This window comes from Ranitomeya variabilis, chromosome 7, assembly GCF_051348905.1.
Source record: "Ranitomeya variabilis isolate aRanVar5 chromosome 7, aRanVar5.hap1, whole genome shotgun sequence".
In the NCBI taxonomy this organism is placed as follows: domain Eukaryota; kingdom Metazoa; phylum Chordata; class Amphibia; order Anura; family Dendrobatidae; genus Ranitomeya; species Ranitomeya variabilis.
The window spans coordinates 96,425,437-96,448,346 of NC_135238.1; the positions used below are offsets into that span (position 1 = coordinate 96,425,437).

Below are 22,910 nucleotides of genomic sequence, written 5' to 3' on the forward strand. Positions count from 1 at the left end.
GTTCCCAGGGTCAAATGTGTCTAGTGTTTCAAATAAGGATGTCCACTCATCTGAACTCCTCGTCAGCCTCCTCCTCTTGAGACGATAACACAGGTCATCTGTTTCCCTATAGAACAGATGGACAGACTTGTAAAGGCAATTAAGACCACAATGGTGATAGAAGAGTCCAAACCCGACAAATTGGTTCAAAACATTGTTTCTAGGCTTGGACCAAAAGAGGCGTAGGTCATTTCCTTTAAATGAAAAGATCCTCACCTTGATACATAGGGAATAACCCGAAAAGAGAGGCTCCCTCCTTCCGTCATTTAAGAGACATCCCTTCGGGTGAGCCTTCCTCGTCAAGCAGGAACAAAGCCCCAAAACTGGATGAGCCTTTAGCAACGGCTTCTATAAAAATCTCTCTCTCCTTGGAAAACATGAGGAATTTAAAAGACCCCCTTTACAAGAAAGCAGATACCTTCCTTAAAGGTACATTGGACGTTGGCAGGAGCCCTAAAACCGGCAGTGATCTTTAGTGGTCTGGTTGGACCGTTTGGAAACCCAGTTGAAAGATAAAACAACTAGAAACGGCTAGAAATGCTGTTTAGGGGACATCCAGGCTAGAACAAAATTGTGTGCCATTCCGAGTGAGGGAGAATACCAGTTTGGCCAAGCTTCTGATGACGTTTTGGAAAAGGCTAGCAACGCTGAGAAGAAATCCCCTAGCTTGTACATCCCATCTCACAAGCGATCCTCCAGGAAAAGAGGATTCGCTTGAGGGAAGAGGTTTCATGGTCATGACCTCCTCCCAGGATTCCAAAAAAACAGGCCAATGACTCCAAGCCCAGGTGAGCGGACAGCTTTTGTCCTTCTTCTCGGCCTGGGAAGAAATATTAGGGCGTAGTTGGATTCTTAGCCTGATGGAATCTGAACTAAAGATGGAGTTCCACTCAGTCCCACAAGGAAGGTTAATGGTAACTCCTTCTCGGTCTTTGACAGCAGAACAACAGACATTAAAGGCAGAAGTCTCAGAGCTGGTGCAGAAAGCGGTCCTATTGGGGGTTCCCTTAAGAAACCAGACTGCTCCTTTAGTGCATTAATACATTTGAATGGCCTGAAAAAAATCCTAAGTATCCTTCCTTTCATGATGGAATCCGTAAAATCTGCAATAAAATTACTCTTCCCGGATTGCTTAAGGGCAGTTTTAGATCTGATGGATGGTGACTACCATGTGCCCATACATGTAGAATACAAACACTACCTCAGTGTTGCGGTAGCCATTGCAGGAGTAGTCAGACATGTCCAGTTTAGAGTACTCCCATTTGACCTCACTATTGCCCTCATGTATTCACCAAAGTAGTGACAGAGGTCATGGCCCATCTCCGGGAAAAGAATGTATTGATTGTCCCATATTTGGATGATTGTAGTCAATTTGGTCTGACATTGCACTACCCAGATAGAAAGAGTAATGTCCACCTTAGAATTCTTAGGTTGGCTATTGAACCTTAAAAAAAATCAAGGTTAGAGCCTCTAAAAGTACAGAAATTTCTGTGGCTTCTGCTGGACTCAGAGGGGCAGCAGTGTCGTCTCCCAGGCAATAAAATAGAAAGCATCCAACACCAGGTGTTAAGGGCCCTGAAGTTCTCCACCTTGTCTCTTAGAAATGCAATGTCACTGCTAGGTTCTCTGACGTCTTGCATCCCGGCAGTCTTGTGGGCCCAGTTTCATACTAGAGCCTTACAATGGGATGTTATGAAACAACATTTCTCTTAGAGGGCATCTAGAAGGAAAGGTGACACTATCCACGTCATCAATACAGTCCCTCCCTTGGTGGCTGGTTAGCACTAATCTGTCCGGGGGGGTTCCCTGGGTGAATGAGATCTCACGGGTGGTTATTAATAATCCAAGGGATTTGGACAAGATTTTTCATCAAAATTGAAGGAATTTCTTGCAGTTGAGTTGGCAGTAAGAAGACACCTTGTGTCCCTACAGGGTCATCATATCTGGATCCTCTCCTACGATCAGGTGATGGTGGTCTACATAAACCAACAGGGGAGAATCGATCCAGACGCTTAATTGAGGTGACAGATTCCAAATAGCAGAAAGTCATCGCCTGTCATTTACTGCTCTTCACATAGGAGGAAAAGAGAACATCAGGGTGGACCTTTTAAGCTGTACTCAACTAAGGCAAGGTGAGTGAGCGTTAGATCAGTACATCATCAGCCAGATAGTTCAGGTATAGGGCTGTTTGGACTCTAGACATAGACCTCTTTGCCACCAGGTTGAAAAGGAAGGTAAAAGGTAAAAAAAATGTCTGTTCTCGGAATCCCAGAGAAGGCTCCCAGTGGGTAGATGCCTTCTTAATTCCATGGAAATTAAACCTGGCATGCTTTTCCTCCAGTAGCCCTGATCCCGCTAGTAGTAAGGAAGATCAGAGAAGACAAAACAAGGATTATCTTAATCGTTCCCTTCTGGCCCAGAAGACCATGGTTATCATTGTTGAGGACAATGTCTGTCTACGACCCGTGGATGATCCCAGAGCTTCCGAATCTCCTCTCTCACGGACCAATCTAACATCCACGAGTAGCCAATCTTCATTTGATGGCTTGGAATTTGAGAGGGCGCTGTTGATGGAAAGGGGTTACTCTCCCAATTTACTTGCGAAGAAAGTTATCCACAACCAAAACTTATGCCGGAACATGGAGAACATTTCTAACTGCCTCAGGATCAAGAATTGAGGATGGGGCTTCAGTGGATCGTGCTCTGGAATTTCTACTGCAAGGCCTCGAGCTAGGTCTATCCACAGCACACTCAAAGTTCAGGTGTCCGCTCTGGGCACCCTGTATAAATGTGATCTAGCACAAAATTATTGGGTATCTAGATTTATTAGAGCTTGATCCAGATCCAAGCCGATCTTAAAAGAAAGAGTAGTGCTGTGGGAATTAAACCTTGTCTTACCAGCCATGGCAAATTTACCATTCGAACCCACTGATTTAGCAGCTGTCAAAGATCTTTCCCTTTAAAACAGCCCTTCTGGCAACCTTAAAGGGACACTGTCACCTGAATTTGGAGGGAACAATCTTTAGCCATAGGGGCGGGGTTTTCAGGTGTTTGATTCACCCTTTCCTTACCTGCTGGCTGCATGCTGGCTGCAATATGGGATTGAAGTTCATTCTCTGTCCTCCGTAGTACATGCCTGCCCAAGGCAATCTTGCCTTGCGCAGGCGTGTACTATGGAAAGTGAATTGTCGGGTATTAGGATATGTAAGACGCCACAAGGATAGTTCTGCTAAAATCTCTCCAAACTTAGTAATGGGGGTAGTCTCTGTAGTAATATCTGATTTAAATCTATCCCAGTATGGATGAACAGTATTATTTAAATGTCCCTGTAGTGCAATGAGGTTGGTGCAGTGTGACAGACAGGCAGTGACCCAGGAAAGTTCAAAACAAAGTCTCTTTTTAGTGTTCAGCGTACTCACAAACAGAAAAAAAATATCCTCCGAATCGCAATCAGGAAACAAGACAGTCCATATCTGAGACCAGTTGCCGTGGGCGACTGCTTCGCTGTGTATGCTGAGGGGTGGCAGACCTTTTGGCTCCGTGTTACTTCACACAGGATGAGGCTTTGCAGATCCACCTGCTCTGCCATTTGCAAACCAAGACTGACACACCCAACCCTTTTCTGCAAGGTTTTTACTCGGAATCTGTGGCCATAGGCCACTTGTAAGACCCGGCTGGGAGGAAGCGGACCGCCCCACTACCATACTGTAGTCCGCTTAAAAATAAAAACCCATGGCGGGTTTTCTTTAATCTGCCTTGGGGGACACATAGCGACCCTCGCATATAACCCCTGTCACTGCCTCACACTCTCTTACACTTATCAATAAGTGATGCAATATTTTTCATCACAGAATTATAAGAAGGGGGGTGTACACTGCAATAAGTAGTAATTTCTTTTGGAAATATTTTCCAATGAATGCCTAGAAATCTACCCTCCTCATCTATCTTGGAAGAGATCAGTTCAAAGGAGATGGGTCTATGCACTAATACGCCGACCCCTTTAGAATAACTTGAGAAAATGGAATGAAAGCTATGAATGATCTACGAATAATTCATACACGCACTGCAGTTCTTTTCAGAATGTCTCCTGTAGACACACTACTGCTTGCAGGAGGTCCTGGATGCATTCCATAACTGCAGCTCTCTTTGAGGAGTTCCCCAGACCTCTGGTGTTCCAGGAAAGGAATTTTATCTTACTAGCCATTATATTTTTTCTTATACAGTGCCTTGCGAAAGTATTCGGCTCCCTGGAACTTTTAAACCTTTTCCCACATATCGTGCTTCAAACATAAAGATACCAAATGTAAATTTTTGGTGAAGAATCAGCAACAAGTGTAACACAATTGTGAAGTTGAATGAAATGTATTGCTTATTTAAAATTTTTGTGGAAAATCAAAAACTGAAAAGTGGGGCGTGCAATATTATTCGGCCCCTTTAACTTAATACTTTGTTGCGTCACCTTTTGCTGCGATTACATCTGCAAGTCACTTGGGGTATGTCTCTGTCAGTTTTAGACTGAAATTCTTGCCCGTTCTTCCTTGGAAAACAGCACGAGCTCAGTGAGGTTTGATGGAGATCGTTTGTGAACAGCAGTTTTCAGCTCTTTCCACAGATTCTCGATTGGATTGAGGTCTGGACTTTGACTTGGCCATTCTAACACCTGGATACGTTTATTTGTGAACCATTCCATTGTAGATTTTGCTTTATGTTTGGGATCATTGTCTTGTTGGAAGACAAATCTCCATCTCAGTCTTGGGTCTTTTGCAGACTCCAACAGGTTTTCGTCAAGAATGGTCCTGTATTTGGCTCCATCCATCTTCCCATCAATTTTAACCATCTTCCCTGTCCCTGCTGAAGAAAAGCGGCCCAAACCATGATGCTGCCACCACCATGTTTGACAGTGGGGTGGTGTGTTCAGGGTGATGAGCTGTGTTGCCTTTACGCCAAACATATCGTTTGGCATTGTTGCCAAAAAGTTCCATTTTGGTTTCATCTGACTAGAGCACCTTTTTCCACATGTTTGGTGTGTCTCCCAGGTGGCTTGTTGCAAACTTTAAACAACACTTTTTATGGATATCTTTGAGAAATGGCTTACTTCTTGCCACTCTTCCGTAAAGGCCAGATTTGTGCAGTGTACGACTTATTGTTATCCTATGGACAGACTGTCCCACCTCAGCTGTAGATCTCTGCAGTTCATCCAGAGTGATCATGGGCCTCTTGGCTGCATCTCTGATCAGTCTTCTCCTTGTTTCAGATGAAAGTTTAGAAGGATGGCCGGGTCTTGGTAGATTTGCAGTGGTATGATACTCCTTCCATTTCAGTATGATCGCTTGCACAGTGCTCCTTGGGATGTTTAAAGTTTTGGAAATCATTTTGTATCCAAATCCGGCTTTAAACTTCTCCACAACAGAATCACGGACCTACCTGTTGTGTTCCTTGGTCTTCATGATGCTCTCTGTGCTTCAAACAGAACCCTGAGACTATCACAGAGCAGGTGCATTTACGGTATACGGAGACTTGATTACACACAGGTGGATTATATTTATCATCATTAGGCATTTAGGACAACATTGGATCATTCAGAGATCCACAATGAACTTCTGGAGTGAGTTTGCTGCACTGAAAGTAAAGGGGCCGAATAATATTGCACGCCCCACTTTTCAGTTTTTGAATTTACACAAAAATTTAAAATAACCAATAAATTTTGTTCAACTTCACAATTGTGTTCCACTTGTTGTTGATTCTTCACCAAAAATTTACATTTGGTATCTTTGATTGAAGCATGATATGTGGGAAAAGGTTGAACAGTTCAAGGGAGCCGAATACTTTCGCAAGGCACTGTAGGAGTTGAAAAATACGGGTAAGATATACGTTATCACATTTTTCACTTTCCAACTTATATTAGCTCACCACTATAACCACAAAATAATTATTTCCAGTACTAGTTGCAGAAACGGGCAACATATTTTAAAGACATAAACCTCAAAAGAACATATAAACATGAAAATACAAATCCATCCATTTAAACTAGATTGAGGAAGGCACCAGTCCATCCTGTAGCCATATATAGAGCAATCAAACAACCTAGAATAAGAAAAAAATAAACATTTCTTGGGAGCCTGCTATAATAGGATAATAGGATACATATGTCCACTGGGCCATGGATTACTTAGTAAAGGTTATGACTCCAACAGTCAATCAGGTGATCACCGATGTCACATAGCTTAAGTTATCAAAGTTAAATGTTGCAGATTTTGATGGATTGTTTGCTTATTCAGGTCACTCCAATTAAGTGCCTCCTTAGGATATTCAAAGAAAAAAGTTTCCAGAACATTTTGGATCACATTTATCTTGCGCTCCAGGCTGAGCACTTACATCGGGGTTTCCATATAAAACTCTGAATGATGTGATTCAGATGAAACCCCCGAGGGATCCATTCACTATAATGAGGCAGCAGATTTACTCTGGGCTCTGTCTGACATCTGTTTAGCAGTGTCTTTCTTTTCAGAGTTGCACGAAACTGTGGCTGACCGCATATTTGCATATTTCCCATAAGGGATGGGGGCAGTGTTCTGGATCACTGCGTTGAGAAACACGGGATGGTGTCTCCGCGGTGTTGGATGTTTTGATCTCCCTGAGGTCATTCATCCTTATGTTTATGACCGCAGTTTATGCACGCCTAAAAAGATGGTTACTGCCGGATCATAGGCTAGACAACATCCAAACTGTCTCCATCTGCCTCATTTTAGCGAATCTATATAATTTTTTTTTAATCATGTATTTAACAGATTTACTAAGAAACCCCAGCGCAGAGAGCAGGATAAATGTGCGCTGATCATTTCTGTAATTTTTGGGATGCAGAATAAACAAATCAACAGCAGGTCAAGAATTGGTTTATTTTTTACGCTGATCCTCCTGCGGTATAGGTGATTAGAAGACTTCGTTCTTCAGGTCAGTGCCATTACAGCGATACCAAATTTATTTTGTTTTGTTGTTTTTTTTGCTGCTGTCACGCACTAAAAACTGTTTTTTGCATCATATTTTGAGAGCTATAACTTTTCCATATTTATACCCACAGAGTCATGTGAGGGCTTGTTTTTTCAGGGATAAGTTGATGTTTTTATTGTTACCTTTTTCGTGTATATGACATCTTCTTGATCGCTTTCTATTCTGATTTTGGGAGGCAGAACCCCTGATGTGTGTAAACAGTTGAAACCCCCGACAAGTGACCCCATTTTGGAAACTAGACCCCTCAAGGAACTTAATCTAATGTGCGGTGAGCACTTTGAACCTCAAAGTACCTCACAGACGTTTATAACGTAGAGCTGTAAAATTGGCCCGCTTTTTCCTGATCTCCAAAGATTAGGGCCTTGATCACTACCTCCTGGAACTGAAGGTAAGACTTACTGGTCTGGCCTGCACATCGTGATAGCACAACAACATTTTGCAATGCCATCTGTATAATGTGCACAGCTAGCTTCTTTAACCACACCTTGGACTTTCTTATGACACTGTAAGGCTGGAGGACTTGATCAGAGATCAAATCCCCTCATGTACTTGTTGTACCCCAGTACACAGTGTGGTTTGTGGACCTGTGTATAGGTACCTTATACACTGCTGGGGGTGCTGCCGTCACCAAATATTGTGATCAAGATAAGGTCATCCCTTTTGTACTTGACCATCATCATGTTGTCGCTACATTGGGCTCTGCTCTCACCCTTTCTGAGCAGCTGTCCATTAACATTTTAGAGAGGCCTCTCTGATTTTTGCAGACAGTACCGCAGGCTGCTGTAGCTCACGCACAGAAGGATTTCAAGAATGGGGATGTTGGTATAAAAGTTATCTATGTAAAGCTGATAACCTTGATTCAGCAGTGCGTGCACCAAATCCCTTAAAATTTTCCTACCCACTCCCGGGACATGGGGGCATTCAATGAGTAAAATCTGGGAGTCCTTCCCTTCATAAACCCTAAACTTGTGGCTGTAACCTGAGGTACTCTCGCACAGTTTGTACTGCTTAATTCCGTACCTGCCCTCTTGCTGGGCAGGTACTGTTAGAATTTGAGCCTCCCCATGAAATGGATTATGGCCTCATCCACGCAGCTGTCCCTTTGGGTCACGTAAGCCTCAGCAAACTTGTTGAAGTGCTCGATCACAGGCCAAACTTAGAAAAGACGGTCAAAATTGGGGTCATCTGGGGGAGGCTACCATGCATGATCATTGTAATGCAACAATTTTTTGATGGCCTCAAAACATTTATGGGTCTTGGCCATGCAGAACAGGGGAGTGTGTCAACACTCCCATATTGCCCAATTTATGGCTTCTTCCGTATCCCCATGTGAAGGACCAGGCCCCAAATCGTCATCATTTCTACTTCGTCTGCAGTAGTCCAGTTAGAAAATGATGAAGAGTGGGTTTTGTGCCAAAAGTTGCTTGGCGTACAAATTTGTCTGGCCCACCATAAGGCTTACAAAAAAAAGTCCATTTCTGTGAGGCTGGTGTCAAATTTAGTTCCTGATTGTGCCACAAAATCAGGAATTGGTGGCTCAGAATCTTCGGGTGGGGGGGGTGAGATCCATAGGGGGTCAGGAATGGTGGGTGCTGGTTCTGTTTCTATCCTGGGACATCTGCGTGGCGGTTCAGTATCACTTTAGGAGGAGGAAAAATAAAGGATGGTTGGATCCTCTTCCTCACGGTCTGTGTCGAAGGTAAGGGAGGCGTATGCCTTCTCCACTGAATACTAGGTTTGGACAAGTGGAACTTTTTTTACTGTATGTTGTGTTTGTGTAACTACCAATTTTATTCATGTGTGTGTGCTTGGTGTAAACTTTTTTTTTATTTAGAAAAGATAAAAGCAACAACCAGAGGTTGATCACTGATGTGCATCAGTGGTAAGTGCTCGACGGCTGTAGGACAAACGGATGATTTTTTTTTCTGTTACGGACACACTCATTTCAGTAAAAAATACTGTAGTAGATGATTAATACAGTATATTTTCCCTGTCCCTAACTAATCTAGTCCTTTAACTAATCTGAATGATTTATTTTTCTTTTTTCGCAAAAACACCCCCACAACAACCAGAGGACAATAAGTGATGTTTGTCATCAACCAGCGCTCGAGTGCTGTAGAATGCACGCACGGATGTGGTGCAAAAACGGGATTAAAAATAAAATACAGTGAAAGAAAAAAGTCCTTTGCCAAAAACGGGCACAGGTGCTATTAAGTGGGGTACGTCTCATCAGCGGCTTGGCAGCTACAGGACACACACTGGGGTGGTGCAAAGTGTGTAGGGGGAAAATAGTCAGTGAAAAAAAACCCGTTGGGGATAACAGCGAGTGCGGATCAGTGATTTGCATCACTGATCAACGCTCGAGAGCTGTTGGATGCACACACGGAGGCAGTGGCGTAGGAAGGGGGGTGCGGGGGGGGCGGGCCGCCCCGGGCGGCACAATGCGGGGGGCGGCACAATGCGGGGGTGAGGTCGTCAGTCTGGCGTATCTAGGGGGGGGCAGGCGCAGCCGGCAGGGGGGCGCAGTCGGGCCGCCTACAGCGGCGGTCCGCAGTGTCCCCCCCCGGCGGCTGCATTCTGCCGCCCCCGCACTGGGAGTCAGCTGTTCGCTGTGCCGACTGTCAAGCTGACAGCCGGCACAGAGAAGCTGCGGCGCGCCGGCTCCCAGTGTTCAATTGTACTGCATCTGAGATGCGAGTACAATTGAAGCTCTGACTGCCGGGTCAGAGCGATGCCAGCAGTGTGATCAGGTCATGTGATCACGCTGCTGACGTCACTCACCTGCGCGGCAGAAGCAGAGCAGGAGACACAGAGCGGTGGTAAGTGCTCCAGTGGAGCTGAAGACACCGAAGGTGCAGGGGGGGGATTTACTGTGAGTGGGAATGGGGGGGATATATTGTGGGGGGGATTTTATGTGAGTGGGGATGGGGGGCATATATTGTGGGGGGATTTACTGTGAGTGGGAATGGGGGGGATATATTGTGGGGGGGATTTTATGTGAGTGGGGATGGGGGGCATATATTGTGGGGGGATTTACTGTGAGTGGGAATGGGGGGGATATATTGTGGGGGGGGATTTTATGTGAGTGGGGATGGGGGGCATATATTGTGGGGGGATTTACTGTGAGTGGGAATGGGGGGGATATATTGTGGGGGATTTACTGTGAGTGGGGATGGGGGGGATATATTGTGGGGGGATTTACTGTGAGTGGGGATGGGGGGCATATATTGTGGGGGGATTTACTGTGAGTGGGGATGGGGGGCATATATTGTGGGGGGATTTTATGTGAGTGGGGATGGGGGGCATATATTGTGGGGGGGATTTACTGTGAGTGGGAATGGGGGGGATATATTGTGGGGGGATTTACTGTGAGTGGGGATGGGGGGCATATATTGTGGGGGGATTTACTGTGAGTGGGGATGGGGGGGTTTACTGTGAGTGGGGATGGGGGGGATATATTGTGGGGGGGATTTAATGTGAGTGGGGATGGGGGGCATATATTGTGGAGGGATTTAATGTGAGTGGGGATGGGGGATATATTGTGGGGGGATTTAATGTGAGTGGGGGTGGGGGGATTTAATGTGAGTGGGGCGATTTAATGTGAGTGGGGATGGTGGGATATATTATTGGATGGGGGATATTTAATATGGGTGGAGATGGGATTTATTGTGGGGGGAGATTTAATGTGAGTAGGGAGGGGGGATTTATTGTGGGGGGGGATTTAATGTGAGTAGGGAGGGGGGGATTTATTGTTGGGGGGAGATTTAATATGAGTGGAGATGGGGGTATTTATTGTGTGTGGGGAGAATTGGAGTGGAGATGGGGGATTGAATGTGTGGGGGAGATCTAAGGACACAAAATGAAGAGCAAAGGGGGAGATGGGGGGGCATATATAAGGAAACAGTATGGGGGATGGGTGCAGACAGTTTGGGGTCAAACGGGGGAATGTATGCGGACACAGTATGAGTAGCGATGTGAAAAACGTATGTGGACAGAGTACGGGGAGTGAGGGTGTTGGGATGTGTGCATGCGTAGCATGGGGGACAGTGTAAGGGCACAGCCAGGAGGGGACAGTATACCAAGGAGGGGGAGTGTGATGAGAGAGTACAGTATAAATACTGGGCCCTATAGGGGGGACTCAGTGTGAGAGGACAGTGTGAAGAGGGGTCCGGTATAGAAAGGGGAGGTCAGTGTGAAGAGCATGTACCATAAGAGGGACAGTGTGGGGGTCATATTTTATGCAGACAATATAGTGAGGGGCAATTTTTTATTCAGGAGCATTATAATGACACTTGTATCTTTAAGGGCGTCATGTGGAGATTTTCTGCAAAAGAGCGGAGAAGATGGAAGTCTGCAGAGACGGCTGTGGATCAGAAAACTCATCATGGGATCTGGACAAGATGAAGAAATGAAGGAGAACGACTCCAGAGGCGACGTCATCTATAAGGTACCTGGATGTAAATGTTATTTGTGATACTGACTAACTCTCATGTTTTTATTTATGTTAGGAGCATTAAAGGGGATGTCCAGGTTTGTAATGAGTCTGCAGTCATTCTTTGTGACTGCAGACTTCTGAATTCTCCCAGTGCGCCCTGCACACTGTCAGGATTCTCTCGTGCCGACGATTTACATACATGCAGTCACGTGCTGACTAGACATGTGTGGCCTCACTCAATGAAAACGAACTGAGCGAGGCCGGGCACGTCTAGTCGGAATGTGGTCAGAAGTATACAAATCACATACTTGTGCTGACATGACCGTCCACCGGCCAGGGAGAATCCTAAAAGTGTGCAGTGCATTCGATGTGAGAATTCAGAAGCTGCGATGTCAGGATTCAGCTCTGCAGGTTCCAGTAGTCGACACATGGACACTTCACTCATATGCGGCTTTCATACTCATGGTCCTGTAACAACGAGCTTCTCTTCTGCTTCTCTCAGTTTTTACTGAACATTGGGAGCTTAAGGGAGAGGAGCTCGTCGGTACATGACTAAGGCTACTTTCACACTAGCGTCGGGAAAGACCCGTCGCTGTGCGTCGGGCCGACGTTCCCGACGCTAGCGTGGTCTCCGCCGCACAACGGGGGCAGTGGATGTATTTTTCCAACGCATCCGCTTCCCCATTGTGAGGTGCGGGGAAGTGCGGGGAGGTGGGGGCGGTGTTGTGAATTTGGATTCTGGGCTCCCCCGGTGGCCGCTTGTGGAATTGGACTTGTCATCCTCTTTCCTGTTTCACCTGGTTCCATCAGTAGTGGGTGTCGCTATTTAAGCTCATTTCTCTGGTGGTTTCTTGCCGGTCAACAATGTTATCTGATGCCTCTCAGTGCTTGTTCCTGCTTCTAGACTACTACTAGATAAGTTGGACTTTTGTCCATGTTTTGTTTTGCCTATTTGTTCCAGTTCACAGCTGAAGTTTTGTTACTGTGTCTGGAAAGCTCTCGTTGATCAGGGATTGCTACTCTGGCGTTATGAGTTAATGCCAGAGTTTAAGGTAATCTCTGGATGGTGTTTTGTTAGTGTTTTTCTGCTGACCATGAAAGTATACTATCTGTCTTCTGCTATCTAGTAAGCGGACCTCAAATTTGCTAAGACTATTTTCCTGCTGCGTTTGTTGTTTCATCTGAACTCACCGTCATTATATGTGGGGGGCTACTGTCTTCTTTGGAATATTTCTCTAGAGGTGAGCCAGGTCTTATATTTCCCTCTGCTAGCTATTTAGGTCTTAGGCCAGAGCTGGGCATCTAGCTATAAATAGGAAATGCTACCTGGCTATTTCTAGTTGCGCGGCAGGCTTAGTTCATGGTCAGTATAGTTCCATCTTCCGAGAGCTTGTCCCTCTATAGGCTTGCTATGATCTCTGCCTGCAGAGATCATGACAGTTTGACCGGCCAATAAAGTGTTAAAGACCCAGGTTGAGAAAGGAGAGTTATAAGAAGTCTGCTGGAATTTTTTTTTTTTTTTTTTTTTTTCCTCCAGTCTGCCTTGCTGCAGTCTTTTTTCTCTCTCTCCTCCTAATCTCTGTATGGCTCTGTGTGCACCTGACAATAATGGATCTCCAGAGTGTAACTGCGGGTTTGAATAATCTCATCACGAAAGTACAAAATTTACAAGATTTTGTGGTACATGCTCCGGTATCTGAGCCGAGAATTCCTTTGCCGGAGTTCTTCACAGGGAATAGAGCTAGCTTCCAGAATTTCCGAAATAATTGTAAGCTTTATTTGTCCCTGAAGTCTCGTTCAGCTGGAGACCCTGCTCAGCAGGTTAGGATTGTGATTTCCTTGCTCAGGGGTGACCCTCAAGATTGGGCCTTCTCATTGCCAGCAGGGGATCCTGCGTTACGCGATGTGGATGCGTTTTTTCTGGCCTTGGGCTTGCTTTATGAGGAACCTCATTTGGAACTTCAGGCAGAAAAAACTTTGATGGCACTATCTCAGGGGCAAGACGAAGCTGAAGTTTTCTGCCAAAAATTCCGTAAATGGTCTGTGCTTACTCAGTGGAATGAGTGCGCCTTGGCGGCAACTTTCAGAGAAGGTCTCTCTGATGCCGTTAAGGATGTTATGGTGGGGTTCCCTGTGCCTGCAGGTCTGAATGAGTCCATGACAATGGCTATTCAGATTGATAGGCGTCTGCGGGAGCGCAAACCGGTGCACCATCTGGCGGTGTCTATGGAAAAGACGCCAGAAAGTATGCAGTGTGATAGAATTCTGTCCAGGAGCGAGCGACAGAATTTTAGACGGAAGAATGGATTGTGTTTCTATTGTGGGGATTCTACTCATGTTATATCAGCATGCTCTAGGCGTACAAAGAAGCTTGATAAGTCTGTTTCCATTGGCACCATTCAGTCTAAGTTTATTTTGTCTGTAACCCTGATTTGCTCTTTGTCATCCATTGCCACGGACGCCTATGTTGACTCTGGCGCCGCTCTGAGTCTTATGGATTGGTCCTTTGCCAATCGTTGTGGTTTTGATTTAGAGCCTTTGGAGACTCTTATTCCTCTGAAGGGGATTGACTCCACCCCATTGGCTAATAATAAACCACAATACTGGACACAAGTAACCATGCGTATCAATCCGGATCACCAGGAGATTATTCGTTTCCTGGTGCTGTATAATTTACATGACGATTTGGTACTGGGATTGCCATGGTTGCAGTCTCACAACCCAGTCTTGGACTGGAGAGCAATGTCTGTGTTGAGCTGGGGATGTAAGGGTATTCATGGGGACTTACCTTTGGTTTCTATTTCGTCGTCCATTCCCTCTGAAGTCCCTGAGTTCCTCTCTGATTATCAAGACGTCTTTGACGAACCCAAGCTTGGGTCGTTACCTCCGCACCGTGAGTGCGATTGTGCCATAGATTTGATACCGGGTTGTAAATATCCCAAGGGTCGTTTGTTTAATCTGTCTGTGCCGGAACATGCTGCTATGCGGGAATATATAAAGGAGTCTTTGGAAAAGGGACATATTCGTCCATCTTCTTCTCCCTTGGGAGCTGGGTTTTTCTTTGTCTCAAAAAAAGACGGCTCTTTGAGACCATGTATTGATTATCGGCTTCTGAATAAGATCACTGTTAAGTATCAATACCCATTGCCATTGCTTACTGATTTGTTTGCTCGTATAGAGGGTGCTAAGTGGTTCTCTAAAATTGATCTTCGTGGGGCGTATAATTTGGTGCGGATCAGGCAGGGGGGTGAGTTGGAGTACGTTGTGGAGAAAATTTTGGACTCTCGTGTTTCCAGACGGAGACTCCAGTATCTGGTCAACTGGAAGGGTTACGGCCAGGAGGATAATTCTTGGGTCAATGCATCTGATGTTCATGCTTCTGATCTTGTTCGTGCCTTCCATAGGGCTCATCCTGGTCGCCCTGGTGGATCTGGTGAGGGTTCGGTGCCCCCTCCTTGAGGGGGGGGTACTGTTGTGAATTTGGATTCTGGGCTCCCCCGGTGGCCGCTTGTGGAATTGGACTTGTCATCCTCTTTCCTGTTTCACCTGGTTCCATCAGTAGTGGGTGTCGCTATTTAAGCTCATTTCTCTGGTGGTTTCTTGCCGGTCAACAATGTTATCTGATGCCTCTCAGTGCTTGTTCCTGCTTCTAGACTACTACTAGATAAGTTGGACTTTTGTCCATGTTTTGTTTTGCCTATTTGTTCCAGTTCACAGCTGAAGTTTTGTTACTGTGTCTGGAAAGCTCTCGTTGATCAGGGATTGCTACTCTGGCGTTATGAGTTAATGCCAGAGTTTAAGGTAATCTCTGGATGGTGTTTTGTTAGTGTTTTTCTGCTGACCATGAAAGTATACTATCTGTCTTCTGCTATCTAGTAAGCGGACCTCAAATTTGCTAAGACTATTTTCCTGCTGCGTTTGTTGTTTCATCTGAACTCACCGTCATTATATGTGGGGGGCTACTGTCTTCTTTGGAATATTTCTCTAGAGGTGAGCCAGGTCTTATATTTCCCTCTGCTAGCTATTTAGGTCTTAGGCCAGAGCTGGGCATCTAGCTATAAATAGGAAATGCTACCTGGCTATTTCTAGTTGCGCGGCAGGCTTAGTTCATGGTCAGTATAGTTCCATCTTCCGAGAGCTTGTCCCTCTATAGGCTTGCTATGATCTCTGCCTGCAGAGATCATGACAGGGCGGAGTTCCGGCCGCGCATGCGCGGTTGGAAAAAGCGGACCGTCGTGAGCAAAAAACGTTACATGTAACTTTTTTTTCTCACGACGGTCCGCTACCACACGCCCAAGCGTCGCAAAACGGACGCGACGTTTGGCAATGCGTCGCAAATGCGTCGCTAATGTTAGTCTATGACGAAAAAACGTATCCAGCAAGAACTTTTGCTGGATGCGTATTTTCGGCAAAACGACGCATTTGCGACGTATTGCAGTTAAATGCTAGTGTGAAAGTAGCCTAAGTGTGCAAATCGCATACATTCTGGGGGGGGGGGGGGGGGGGCGCCAAACTCAGGAACAGCCCCGGGCGGCAAAAGCTCTAGCTACGCCCCTGCACGGAGGTGGTTCAAAGGGAGTAGGGGTGAAAAGTAGACACGGACAAAACAAAAGTCCTGGAAAACGGTGAGCACTGACATTGATCTTCAATTTGCGTCACTGATCGACACTCGGCCGCTGCAGGAGGCACGGAAAAAAATCGAAATCGAGCCATCAAGTACTGATCATCAATCGACCGCAGAGGGGAAGGCTACAAGGAAGGGGGGGTGAAAAGAGGAGGGGGATATGGGGTATTGGATGAAGACAGATCAGACTAGGATTAGGAATCGGGAGCTCTTCTTTTTTTATTTTCTCCAAGAGCAGGCCCACACTACAGCAACTGTGATGTCACATGCTTCTGTCACATGCCCAGCATGGCGCACAGATGGACAGTGACCACCCTGTACAAATCTGAAGCTAGACTAAGAATATACTGGATGGTCACTTGCAGGTTACAGCACGTCTGTGCGAAATGATTGGTGCAATCAATGTCATCATCAATTGCACCAATCAGTGCTGGATCAGGTGAACCTTTTTCTGCCAGAAACCATCAGTGTTTCAGGCAATCTGATTGCCTGGAATGGATTGGTTGTTCAGACTTTCCCGCCACCACTCCCCACCGCCACAATGATCCCTTGGATAAGATAGCGTTCGAATTTTAACGCTAGCACCACGAATGCGGTCGCAGTGCTGCATTAAAGATATAACATATCTATACGTCCAAGGTTGTTGTCACGATCCATGTTTGGATCTGTGGCAGATCTGGTTTCCCTCTGATTAAAACCTTTTTTCTTTTCTGGTTATCGAGGGTTAATGCAGTTTCCTCCCCCCCGGTGGCATTGCTGCTGGGTCAGCTGATGTTGGTGGTGACCACTCCCACCATCCTTCATAAGGTCACCTGATGCATCAGCTGACTGTTGGTTATACAGGTCCTTCTGGTTACATAGTTACATAGTTACATAGTTATTAAGGTTGAAGGAAGACTGTAAGTCCATCTAGTTCAACCCATAGCCTAACCTAACATGCCCTAACATGTTGATCCAGAGGAAGGCAAAAAAAACCCATGTGGCAAAGAGTAACTCCACCATGGGGAAAAAAATTCCTTCCCGACTCCACATACGGCAGTCAGACTAGTTCCCTGGATCAACGCCTTATCAAGGAATCTAGTGTATATACCCTGTAACATTATACTTTTCCAGAAAGGTATCCAGTCCCCTCTTAAATTAAATTAATGAATCACTCATTACAACATCATACGGCAGAGAGTTCCATAGTCTCACTGCTCTTACAGTAAAGAATCCGCGTCTGTTATTATGCTTAAACCTTCTTTCCTCCAGACGTAGAGGATGCCCCCTTGTCCCTGTCTCGGGTCTATGATTAAAAAGATCATCAGAAAGGTCTTTGTACTGTCCCCTCATATATTTATACATTAACATAAGATCACCCCTTAGTCTTCGTTTTTCCAAACTAAATAGCCCCAAGTGTAATAACCTATCTTGGTATTGCAGACCCCCCAGTCCTCTAATAACCTTGGTCGCTCTTCTCTGCACCCGCTCCAGTTCAGCTATGTCTTTTTTATACACCGGAGACCAGAACTGTGCACAGTATTCTAAGTGTGGTCGAACTAGTGACTTGTATAGAGGTAAAATTATGTTCTCCTCATGAGCATTATACGCCTCTTTTAATACATCCCATTATTTTATTTGCCTTTGTAGCAGCTGCCTGACACTGGCCACTGAATATGAGTTTGTCATCCACCCATATACCCAGGTGTTTTTCATTGACGGTTTTGCCCAGAGTTTTAGAATTAAGCACATAGTTATACATCTTATTACTTCTACCCAAGTGCATGACCTTACATTTATCCCCATTAAAGCTCATTTGCCATTTATCAGCCCAAGCTTCTAGTTTACATAAATCATCCTGTAATATAAAATTGTCCTCCCCTGTATTGATTACCCTGCAGAGTTTAGTGTCATCTGCAAATATTGAAATTCTACTCTGAATTCCCCCTACAAGGTCATTAATAAATATGTTAAAAAGAAGAGGGCCCAATACTGACCCCTGTGGTACCCCAGTCCGAGTGTGCTCCATTAATAACCACCCTTTGTTTCCTATGCCTGAGCCAGCTCTCAACCCACTTACACATATTTTCCCCTATCCCCATTACTCTCATTTTATGTAACAACCTTTTGTGTGGCACCGTATCAAAAGCTTTGGAAAAGTCCATATACACTACGTCCACTGGGTTCCCTTGGTCCAGTCCGGAACTTACCTCTTCATAGAAGCTGATCAAATTAGTCTGACATGAACGGTCCCTAGTAAACCCGTGCTGATACTGGGTCATAAGGTTATTCCTCTTCAGATACTCCAGTATAGTATCCCTTAGAATGCCCTCCAGGATTTTACCCACAGTAGAGGTTAAGCTTACTGGCCTATAATTACCGAGTTCAGTTTTTGCCCCTTTTTTGAATATTGGCACCACATTTGCTATACGCCAGTCCTGTGGTACAGACCCTGTTATTATGGAGTCTTTAAAGATTAAAAATAATGGTCTATCAATGACTGTACTTAGTTCCTGCAGTACTCGGGGGTGTATCCCATCCGGGCCCGGAGATTTGTCAATTTTAGTTATTTTTAGACGCCGCTGTACTTCCTGCTGGGTTAAGCAGGTGACATTTAATGGGGAATTTTTATCACTAGTCATTTTGTCTGCCATGGGATTTTCTTTTGTAAATACTGATGAAAAAAAGTCATTTAGCATATTGGCTTTTTCCTCATCCTCATCCACCATTTCCCCCAGATTATTTTTAAGGGGGCCAACACTGTCATTTTTTAGTTTCTTACTATTTATATAGTTAAAGAATATGTTGGGATTATTTTTACTCTCTCTGGCAATGAGTCTCTCTGTCTCAATCTTTGCTGCCTTGATTTGCTTTTTACAGAATTTATTTAATTTTCTGTATTTATTTAATGCCTCCTCACTACCTACTTCCTTTAATTCTCTAAATGCTTTCTTTTTGTCCCTTATTGCGCCCCTTACAGCTCTATTTAGCCATATTGGTTTCCTCCTATTTCTAGTATGTTTATTCCCATACGGTATATACTGTGCACAGGTCCTATCCAGGATGCTAATAAACGTCTCCCATTTTCTTTGTGTATTTTTGTGTCTCAGGATATCGTCCCAGTTAATTGCACCAAGATCCTCTCTCATCCGTTGGAAATTTGCCCTCCTGAAGTTTAGTGTCCTTGTCACCCCCTTACTACCCATCTTATTAAAGGTTACATGAAAATTTATTATTTTGTGATCACTATTCCCCAAGTGACCCCCAACCCTTATATTTGATATGCGGTCTGGCCTGTTGGTCAATATTAGGTCTAGCAGTGCCCCCCTCCTTGTTGGGTCCTGAACCAGTTGTGAAAGGTAATGTCTCTCATAGTTGTCAAAAACCGATTACCTTTGCTGGAACTGCAGGTTTCTGTTCCCCAATCTATTTCAGGGTAGTTGAAGTCCCCCATAATAATGACTTCTCCTTGAGAAGCCCCATGCGGGAAGTAAGCGGTTCAATGCATTCCTATGGGTGCAGAATCACAGCGATTCTGCACAAAGAAGTGACATGCTGCGGGTTGTAAACCGCTGCGTTTCTGCGCGGTTTTTCCCTCAGCATGTGCACAGCGGTTTGCGGTTTCCATAGGGTTTACATGTAAATGTAAACGCAATGGAAACTGCTGCGGACCCGCAGCATCAAAATCGCGGCGGTTCCGCGGTAAAAACCGCAAAGTGTGAACATGGCCTTAGTGTTGTTTGCTTATACCTTGTTTGTCTAAACTTTCCCTTTGTGTTTTATTAGTGCAGCGGTGGGACCAGTGTTCTTACTAGACAATTCCCTACCCAGTGATAGGTGCAGGGCGAGCGAGGGCTAAAGTATCCTGCTCGGTGTCAGGTTGAAAGAACCTGTATAGGGACGTCAGGAAGATTAGGGCACATCCTTAGGAGAGTGCAGGAGGTGTCCATTTCCACGTTCCCCATCGCAGGGCCCACCGTTGTTATTGTGTCCTTGGTGTTCCCTTGTGAGTTTTGTCTTTTTGTGACTGCCCACCCGTTGGGTCGTGTCACGCTTGGACAGTCACTTCGTGACATTATAACCAAACGTCCCGTTTTTTTTCTGGTGAGCCATGGCTCAAATGCAGGCCTTTGCCCAATTGCTTCAGACCCTCACCGAGGAGTATAAGGTACTGCGTGGTTAGGTGGTGCAACAGCTGCAGCAATTGTTGGGGTTCTGGGCTTTGGCTCAGGTACAGGCTCAACCAGAACCCAAGATATCTCTCCCTGACAGGTTCTCTGGAGGGAGAGATACATTTTTGTCTTTTAAGGAAGCCTGCAAGCTATACTTCAGGCTCCGCCCTCGTTCTTCAGGGAGTGAGGAGCAATGGGTGGGAATCATCGTTTCCCTTCTTAAGGGTGATCCCCAATCCTAGGCTTTCTCCCTGCTGACTGGTTCACCATCCCTATGGTCGCTGGACGAATTTTTTACAGCTGTGGTGTATGGTGATCCTGATGTCGTCTCCCTGGCGGAATCCCGACTCCATAAGATCAAGCAGGGGGGCTGGCTGGCTGAGGAGTACTGTTCAGAGTTCAGGAGGTGGGCCACAGACACACAGTGGAATGACCCTGCCCTTAGGAGCCATTTTGTGCAGGGTCTGTCCCCTAGGTTTAAAGATACTCTGGTGCAGTACGCCGTCCCCAGGTTGTTGGAGTCCGCCATGTCCCTTGCCATCCGGGTGGATAGACGCTTCAGGGAGAGGCATACACCAAATGTGCCCCCTGCAGTCCTTGCTAGGGAGGTGGGGACACCTGAGCAGGCTGACGAACCCATGCAGGTGAGAGGAGTTGGTTCCCAAACGGGGTTGCCTGTGGTTCGCCGTGGAGTGGGGGCATGATTTTTCTGTGGGCAGACCGGTCATTTTATCAATGGCTGCCCAGCGCGTGCCAAAGTACCTGCACCATCTAAAGAGCTGCGTCCCCCTGGTAGTGTGGAGGGAGGCGACCAGGGTGTGTATTTCCTCCATTTTTTGTCTCGGTGTACCTTACCTGCTGAGGTGGTTATTGGTGGGATAACTGAGAATATTTCGGTGCTTGTGAACAGTGTAGCAGGAGTCAATTTGGTGGATGCTCATATTGTCCAGACCCATGGCCTGATGAGTAGGACACTAGCGAGACCCTTAAGCGTCCAGGCCATTGACTCTGCTCTGCCAGGGGAGCATTACGCAAGTTGTAGACAACATACATCCGCATATAGGGGCTTGTCATGAGTCTTTATCATGCTACGTATTGGAGGGCATACCAACTCCCAGGGGAGCAGCAAATGAATACTGCACTTAAGCAGGGACACACAGTTTTCCCAGCACTGATTCTGGGGAGAATCTGTGTCCAGGGGAGGAGGCAGCAGCAGCAGGGGCCAGGAGATCGCTGCATACCTGCCTGTGCTGGACGCTGAGCTGTCTGTGGTGCACAAGGAGGACCTGTGTGATGTCAGAAGTGGGCGGGCTGGAGCATCACATGGCAGCTCAGAGCCCTCCCTCTTCTGACATCATCATAGGTCCTTCAGACTCCCACCTAGAATCTGCAGCTTCCTCTTATGTCCTGCGCGTGCGCTGTGGAAAGGCAACAAGAGAGAGGGCTCTGTGTGCAGCAGCCATGGGATGCTCCAGCTTTTACCTCACCACAGGCAGGCTCCCACAATTAAGAGGTTAGTCTTTACAAAACACAATAAAGCACTCTGCCACTCCTTTGGTGAACTATAACTCCCAGCATGTCATAGGATCTGCAGGACATGCTGGGAGTTATAGTTCTCCCATGGGATTTTAAAGCAGCACTCCAGTGTTATTTTGCAGTGCTGGAGTGGTGCTTTCACTATAAGCCCTGTGCCCCCATTCTTATACTCACCCTCCAGTGTCTTCATATAGTATACAGACACCACACTGGTCCCGCAGCTTCCAACATAATAACGTACTATTATATATAATAACACCACATATAATAGTATGTTATTTATGTTATTAAATATTTTAAACAGTGTAAAGCATGAACGGCACTAGGTATCACGTAGCGGGTGGTGTACTCGCAGCCCGAGGATTCCACTGCAAGACTCCTATAGCACGTGTATAGTCAGCAATGTTAGGGTGGTGCTCAGCAAAAAAAAGCAGTGAATGGATATCAAGGAAGAAAAGACCTGGACCCGTGGAAGCGCACAAGCGCGAAACGATCGTAGTCCTGTTCTCTTTCCCCGCACCGCTGATCTCTCCCAGCCACCTCTCCTTGCTATGTCCGTTGTCAAGTTATGATGAATAAAGGACTTTAATTTGCAATTCATCAGGGTGAGTGCCGCATTTTCTCTTTTCTTCCTTGATACCTATTAAATATTTTACCACATTTTTTTTGCTTCAAATATTTTTTTCCCTATTTTCCACCTCTAAAACCTGGGTGCGCCTTATAGTCCAGTGCGTCCTATAGTCCGAAAAATACGGTACTTCTTTTCAGAGGTGCACAAAACTGTGGTCAACTAAAGTTTTAATGCATGCGTAAAAAGACGGCCGCCGCCAAATCACAGGTCTGATTGTGTTCAGTGTATCCATCTGCTTCATTATAGGGAATCTTCCTCTGGGGATTTAGTCTGAATCATGTATTTCAGAGATTTACCCGGATCCCCGGTGTATGCACTCAGCGCAGAGAGCAGTATAAATGTGAGCCAAGCCTTACTGCGATCTTTGGCACGCAGAATGAATAGGGACAACCTATATCCTCTTTGTAGCCGCTTGCTTTCAGTCAGAAGTCTGGTGCAAGGAGTGAGTACAGTCACCACTCGCTATAATATGAGCATGCTGTAATC

The 22,910-nt window shown here is 45.7% G+C and overlaps 1 protein-coding gene across 2 annotated transcripts in view; it reads left to right on the forward strand.

Moving 5' to 3' along the window:
* Nucleotides 1-22,910, forward strand: part of VPS16 (VPS16 core subunit of CORVET and HOPS complexes) — a 508,307-nt gene that overhangs the window by 92,362 nt on the left and 393,035 nt on the right. The gene's annotated exons all lie outside the window — the stretch shown is intronic.